The following is an 8005-nucleotide window of genomic DNA, read 5'->3' on the forward strand; positions in this document are numbered from 1 at the left end:
AGAGCGTCTCTATGGTAATTGATGTTAATGAGCAGCAAGCGAAGGAGAAACACTGGGTCACCAGGTAGGAAGCCCCCCAAGAGATAATCTAATTACTCTCCAAAACAAATTACTTTCAACCAAAACAAATTGCTTTCAATCACTCTGCAACAGATAAGATCAGTGGAGGGGGCTCAAAGCTGATGACAGCTGGAGACTGAGGCTTCACGAGTTTATGGATTGATCGCTTTCTCTTTGGTCCGTTTCGTTGAATGACAATGGAGTGACAGAAAACTGGAGCCAAGAACTGAGCTCCCTTTCATTTCATTCGGATGAATGCGGAGGACCTGCCAACTCCGTGCTCGTTCCTGGGCGGCTCATTGATCCGAAATTGGAAAAACTGGAGCCATGTGTGTCCACAGCTGTAAGGGGAGCAGGACTCTCTAGGAATAAATGTGCAGCCTGGGGGGGCTACAAAATCCACGCCTTGTGCATCTTGTTATGTGAGGAAGGGAAAACACGACACTGCTGCTTTTTATTTTGCGTGCTCATAAAGATGTGAGGCAAAACGCAGCCTTCATTCTCATGAAGCCTTAGCAGGACTAAACTACAAATATTAATTTAAATCACAGCTCTAAAGGAAATGTCAGTCACAGAGTTGGAGTGAGGGGTGAATGATTAATCAGTGGGGTTTTAGATCTGCTATTTGCTGTGCAGAGGGTTGCCACTGCTGCCTCTGCGTGTGTTTGAGAAAAAAACCGTAAATGTGGGGATTATTTTCTTTTGAGAATGGGGTGCTGGTACTGCCACTGGGGCCATGAATTGAAAGGGTTTGCACAGGGCTCAGTCACAGTTCTGTTGCTCTCGATGTCATTAGTATTGGCTACTTCCTTCTACACTATTGTACAGTCAATGGAACATCTGCCTGGCTGAGTTCAAGCCACACCGGTGACAATCTGTGTCCAGTTAGTCCAGGGAATGGGAAAAAGGGCATCTCCCGCCTTGCAACAGCAGCTCTTCCTTGGAGTGAGGCCGCAGTGGCAGCGATCAGTAGCTGTTTTGTGACAGGCTTTATCTGCTGGAGGCCTCTGATAAAGAGCAATAGGCAGGTCTCAGGAAGCCTTTGCTATTGATTGAAACCTCGGTGCCGCACACAGGGAGAGGGGAAGGTCTTGAAAGAGGCACCATCAACTCCACTTTTCCATCCTCAGCATATCTGTCTGCTCTACTCACTTCAGGAACTGAGGGGTCTCTGCCTCTGGTCGTGCAAGGATCTTCCTGGTGCCTCCAGACATGAAAGAACCAGAGGCAATGGGGCTCCCACTTTCAGCTTGAAATGTTTTAGGAGTTTTGTTTTCAGAAAAAGGAATACAAATTGAAGATGCGTTTGACATAAAAAACGTTTGGCGTTTGAAAATGGTAAAATAGAATTGTTCTGACCATTATATGTCTGATCACAGCCGTAAATACACATAAAAAATATTGAGTTTAATTCTGCTTCCTATCTCAAGTCAATGTACACAACACACAATAGCTAAATAGTGGGGGATTCTACATTCCTTCCAATATTCGTGCTGTTTAGACAGATAAATACCTTGCTATAATGCAGATATTTCATTTTACTTTCCAGTGGTGCTTCAGATTTTATCTCTTGCTGAAACAAGTTATTTAATGAGGCTGAATTACTTTTGGAGTAAGACATCCATTACTCACTCGTTTCCTCACTAGTCAGATGTGTAAAACCTAGGTAAACTTGAATTACTTTCTAAAGACCATCTAGGCTCTTTCCATGCTGATTTGTTCTGCTTCTCTTACTTTCAAATGGCCTTTTAATTGGCCATTAAACTAGGAAATTATGGCTGATTAGGATCAATCCAAATGCAATGGTTTGGATGGACTGGCTATTTGAATACCATTCTTTTAGATCCCGTGTTACTTCTGCTTTGTCAGCTAAAGGTCACTTTTAGCTGCTTTGGCAGGATGCTTCAGTAACCTCTGCCCTTCAATTCTTGACCCCAAATGTCCCACAGCCACGTTTGGTGGCAGCAAAGGGGACCAGTTGCAATAAGGAACATCAGAGAAAGTTATTTGGTTTCCCCAATTCATGGCAAATCGTCTGGCAGCTACCCCCAGGCTGTGCTTTAGGCTTCATTTCAGATGAAAACTACTTCCCACCACCTCCAACAGGAAGAACAGCTTACTAATAATCTTCCTCTCTTGCCTCTAGAGCAAAGTCATTGTAAAAACCTCCTACATGGCTGTCACCAATGTTAAGGATGGAGTCCGGGGGTCTTCTGAGAAAGGAGACAAGATACCACCACACTTTTTAAAATCCAGGTGAAGCAACTCCATGTGCTAAACAGATTTTGGAGGAGTTGCATGGGAATTTGATTTTTTCTGAGATCTTTTTCCAGGGTTTTTGGCCCAGGGTACAAGCTGGAGTGAAAGGTTAGACTTCTGCTGACTCAGATGAATCATTTTGCTCTCCAGAAGCTGAGGATATGTCTGTGTGCAAAACACTCATGACGGCCTTAAATCATTAGGAAACTTTGTACTAAGTTTTCGAGTTTACATTTGTTCAGACTGTTTCATCGTTTCAGTCCTTCCTGCAGTATCATCATAATCAAAGGTGATGACAGCAGGTGAATAAGCACTCGTGGGCTGAATTCGATAATCATTTACATCTCTTAACAATTTATACAGTTCTGTTGGTGCCTTGCAATTCCTAGTAGTGATAAGCAGCAGTGTAGCATGAAATATCAGACAGCAAGAAAACTGTGTTAGCTGGCTTCCTTTACTCCCTTGCTACCTCTTTTACTCCCCAGCATGGTAAATGGTTGTAATGTGTTCAGCACACCCCCATTTTTATCTGATCTTGATCAAGTATTTGAAGCCCAAAAAAAAAAAAAAGATAAAAGAAAGCCACAACTATCTAAAGTGGAAGTTCCCCAGAGTAGTATAGTTCTTAATTTTCACATCCTTCAGTCTTAACAGGACTGAGCCATCCAGAACAAACCTGTGTAGGGACAATCTGTCCCTCCATCAGGGTGGACTGATTATTGGCATCACATAAGCCATAACAACTCTCCAGAGTTTCTCAGTTGAGCCTAACTGATTCTAGCTAAAACACCACTTTGATGGTCATAAGCATAATAAAAACCTTTAGTGATTTAATTTATTACCATCTTCCTGACTAGAGGACTTTGTAGAATCCATTTTACAACAAATCAGGATTATTATCCTAGGTGTTTTTGAGAAAACATCTGCCTTTAAGCAAAGGTATAATCACATTTCTGAGGTGGTTTAACTTCAAGGGAAAGGGGGAATTCAGTGTCTCACCAAACAGACAGGCAGAGCTAAACCCCTTTCATACTTCTCCTTCTTCCTTCTGACTCCCAAAAAATCATCACCTGAGCACCCCTGGCCCAGTGTCTTCTTAACAATGCACCTCCAGTGAAAGTTAGACCTCTGTGGAACAAATTAATCCCAGACTTCAGTCAGTGAAATTGTTCTGGAGTCAGGTTTGTTTTCGTGGGCCTGTATTGGTCTTGTTGCCCAAGTCTTTGCAAATCCTGGCTTCCTACTGTGCTCTTTAGGAGGGATTTTGTGGGAATTGTCACTCTATCAGGCTGAATAAGACCACCTGATTAATTCTGCCTGTCCAGATGTATTTGTACAGGACCGCAGCTCTAAGTATGCACTCCTGCAAGTTTGAAGCATTTCTGGTACATCTTCTTCTACTGGCCTGTTCTCTGTCTATTACATGAAAAATATTTCCAGTGAAGCTGGAACTTGTGATAAAGACAGCATTATTTAGTCACTGACAGGAAAAGAATACAGGTAAATGCTCCAAGGATACCACGTTTGACTGAGAAGCTGATGATCTAGAGTTACCCTCTTCTAGAAAAGCTTTCCTCATGGTTTTCACAAACACAGTGTGTTAACAAAGTCCAGGGGCATTACTCCCTAGGTCAAGCTGGAAATCAAAATGTAATCTGTTGGCAAAGAAACCTGCAATTATTCCTTTCTGTTGCAGGATGAAGGTTTGCTCAAAACATAATAAAAAAACGGCTTTTGTTGGGTCAGTGTAAATAAGCTGCTGAAGAAGCATTGCACCAAATAAGATCCCATAAAATCTGTAAGGGCTCTTCTATGGCAGAATTATAAAGGGTTTCAGAGCACACAGAAAAGATGGGGTGGATGAAATACTTCTAAAACATGAAATAATGGCTTGCAGCGATAAAAAAAATGCATTGAGTCTATTTGAAGCTGATGGGAATTTTGTGAGCTTTAGAGCAGACCTAACCAGAAGATATCATTTGGCTGTGCAAGCTCCAAGTCGATCCCAGGCTCAGCATTGCTCTCCGGAATGCACTGACTGATAGCAATAGCTGAGGAAGCATTAGATAGCAGAATGGTGAGAGATATTTGAAATTGGTTGTCTGGCTGTGCTCATTGGAAAGAACCAGCAACAACACACACAAATTACAGTAGCAACAGTCTCCCCAGCTTGTTGACCTTCCTCAGCAGAGCGATTTTAGAAGCAGAACCCCTCTGGAAGTGGATCATTTGGAAAATCTGTAAATATCTGATGCACTTGAATCCTACAGATTCACTGAGGACTGTGGTATCAGGGGAGAGACTCAGTGAGTGCCCGTCCCATCCTGTGACATCCTGTCAGTGGGCGTGCGCAGCGGGAGCTGTGGAATCTCAATTCTGCACTCATTCACAGCCCGGGGAGAAATATTGTCACCTCCGTGCCTCTTGGATTGCAGAAGCAGCTGGGAAGCAGAGCAGTCCCTGACATATGGTGGAGTAACCTCTCCTTCTTAGGCAGGTTTTTTAACTTGTGCTGTGCTGATAAGGCTCTTTATAGAACAAGCTCGTGCTCGAATAACTGCGTATCGCAGTGTCCTGTGTCTTCACTTCTGCCTTCCCTCATTCTCCTGACATACTCTTCTCCACCAGAGGCAAGAGAAAAGGCTGGACTGCTCTGCTGGCCCGTTGCCATGGGTAAAATAATTTTCTTTTCTCTGTCACTTCTGGGATGACTGGCAGGAACTACAGCAGAAACCAGAAACCAGCGGCATTAGCACTGACATCTCCAGCCCTGCCTGGAACCTTACTGCCCTCAGAGTATTTGCAGCCTCTGTAATTCTCCCACCTCTGACTTCAGAGAAAAGGGGGGAAGACTGACAGATCTCTTCTCAAAAGTAATATTGGATCACACTCGTGTAATCCCAAGTACAAAATCTGCAGGAGGTCCCAAAGACACCCCAAAGGAAGCAGAAAGTCGGAGATATTTTCCTCTTCCTGCAGTGACTTGCACAACCAAAGCTTTCACCATCATACTCCAAAGATATTCCGTAATTGAGAAAATGTCTCTTCACCTAAACACATCCAGTTTATCACATTTTGACCCTCACTCAGGGTTGAGTGACTCACCTATGTAATCTTTCCTTTGATCTCCACCACAAGGTAGCCTTCTGTGACCAACTTCGACTCGTGGGTGGCTTCTTGCCCTATTTTCTAATCGTTTTTGTGGCCACCTTCCTCAGTTTCTTTGCAGCTGGTTTCAATGATGTCATTATCCAGTACAGCACAAGCCCTCTGTTACCTTTTTGGTGTGTTCCAGGATCTCTGGATGTTTGACTTTTAATTATAGCTAATTATATTCTTCCAAAACAAATCCACTTCAGCTTCATTATTACACAAAGCTGGACTTCTCATTCTGCAGAAATTACATTGGGACATTGAAAAGTGCAGTGGAAATAAATGATTCATTGCAACAGGTGAAAATGCTTTTGCAATTGTGTGCTGTTTGGTCAGGAGGTATTTTTGTTCTGTAAGACTTTCCTCCTGGGTTTTTGGTTGTTTATTCTACCCTCATAAAAGCAGAAAATCCAACACTACCAGGTTTCCTTGTTGCAGGAAGCAGGTCCAGCACTGGAAGTGACGGTGTGATTTACCCTATAACACATTTGTTCAGCAAACATTTTTTTTTCCTGCAAATGCATTTGTAGGAACATGCAAAGACGTGTCTTTCTATTGAACTTTGGTAAAAGATGCCAATAAATGATAAAGTTCAGTGACACAGACAGGAACTGAAATGAAAATCATGTGTTGCAACTCTTGTATTTTGAATACAGTGACATTCATTAGCTCATTTATCTCTAGCTAAAAATAAGTCCTGAATCGGAGTTAATCATCTAGGCTTTTTTTTTCTTTACAGAGGCAATAAAGAAATGAACACTTCCAGGATATATTTAACCCATATCTCTTCAACAGCTGTTTTGTGATAGGATTGGTACTATTCAGTCCAGTTAAGTGTTTTCAGGCACTTACCTCTGTCAGGGACTACAGGGGAACATGGACAAATTATTTAGGTTGAAACCTTCCCCCCAAAAGAGAGGCCATTCAAAAAAATTAGTTAAGTGCTTAATTTTTATTTTAATTTGATTAGACACAAGCCCTTTAACATCAGCCCATGTAACATCAGCAACAGCAGCAATGAAAATATTTTTTAAAGGCTCTCCATCAGCTGTTGGGAAATTCTCCTTTATAGCCAGCTTTTTCACTGATTTGAAATATCATTTAGTGCAAGTGATGTGTCCTTTCTGCCTCAATTTTTGATCTGCACAGAGATGAATGAACAAGTTGCAAGCATCGATTCCTTACTGCTTGAAAGAAGTTTGAGCTTCTTGATGAAGAAAATAAAACTTACAATCATTATTATTATCCACACTAGAGTATAGCAGAAGTAGTGATCGTAAAATAGCTTCTATTCACTGAGATGCACAGAAAAATTGAGCTAAAAAAGCCTTTCAGATTAATTTCAGACCATAACCTCTGCGTGTGTGGTGGGTGCTCAGTACCTTGAAGAATGCCAGGATGAGTTACATGCACAACTGCTGTGGGGCCCAGGGTTGCGGGGCAGTAACTGCCTTTGTAGCAGCCACGTAATAACACTGCAGAGGAGAAAAAGAATTAGGCACTTGCATGCCTTAGTATTATTTACTGGGCTTATAATATTGTGAACTTCCGTGGGGTAGGAAAGACCAGAATTGGTAGGAAAGCCCATGATTTGGAGGATGCAGCAGGAGACACCTGAATGACAAGTGGTCCAAATTCTTATTAATTATTCAGCAGCTATGCTGAATAAAAGAAAAGAACTAGGTTCTTTTCTGGGTGCCTCAAGCTCATCACCAAAAAATGCCCAAAGCTAATCAAAAGCAGTAGCATTTTGAAACGATTGAGAAGACTCAATCCCTCACTCCTGGTGAGGTTGTTATGCAAGACCCTGATCATTCAAACTCACACTGATCTATGTCTTTAACTCCAGCTAAATATGCCTTAAGCTGCACATGATAAGTGCAAGACATCATCCTACAAGCCTCTGTATTTTTGCATGGCCTTGCCTATGTGCTCAACCTCACTTAGCTAAGATTGCTCATGAAGAGAAGTTATTTGTGTGTTTGCAGGGGGGAGATGCAAGTGTAGGCACAAAAGGATGAAAGCAAACAAGTAGCAAAATATAAAAACAGTATGTGGAAGCTGACAGAAGCTTTGTTGTTTCAGAGAAGATGATGGGGAGGTGGGCCTGTGTCTTGTTTAATTGTCATTTAATGTCCTGTGGGGGAAAGAAAACTATTTTTCCTTTATGAAATTACCAGTTTTCTCTTTTGAAATCTGCGGAAATTCCTTCGATGATCAGTTTGGATGTACAGCAGAAAAGTCGGCAGCAATCCCTTTAAACATCTCTGAGATGCAAATAGAGTGGAAAACCCCCAAATGTGTGTGTCTGCTTCTTTCCATCTCTCCTGGCGCACTCGCTGAGCGAGCTCCCTGGGAGGCGCCCACGTGGAAAAAATCCATGCGCAGACCAGAAGAAAATATCTATTTGAAGCTTAAATCAGGCGATGCAGTTTTACTGCACACAGGGGCTTTTCCCCCCCAGTCTCTTTGTAAGTGGGGACGAATAGGCGCTGGAGAGCCCCCCCGGCAGCGGCTCCCCCGAGGCGAGGCA

The sequence above is a fragment of the Corvus brachyrhynchos genome, unplaced genomic scaffold (genome assembly GCF_000691975.1).
Source record: "Corvus brachyrhynchos isolate BGI_N302 unplaced genomic scaffold, ASM69197v1 scaffold315, whole genome shotgun sequence".
In the NCBI taxonomy this organism is placed as follows: domain Eukaryota; kingdom Metazoa; phylum Chordata; class Aves; order Passeriformes; family Corvidae; genus Corvus; species Corvus brachyrhynchos.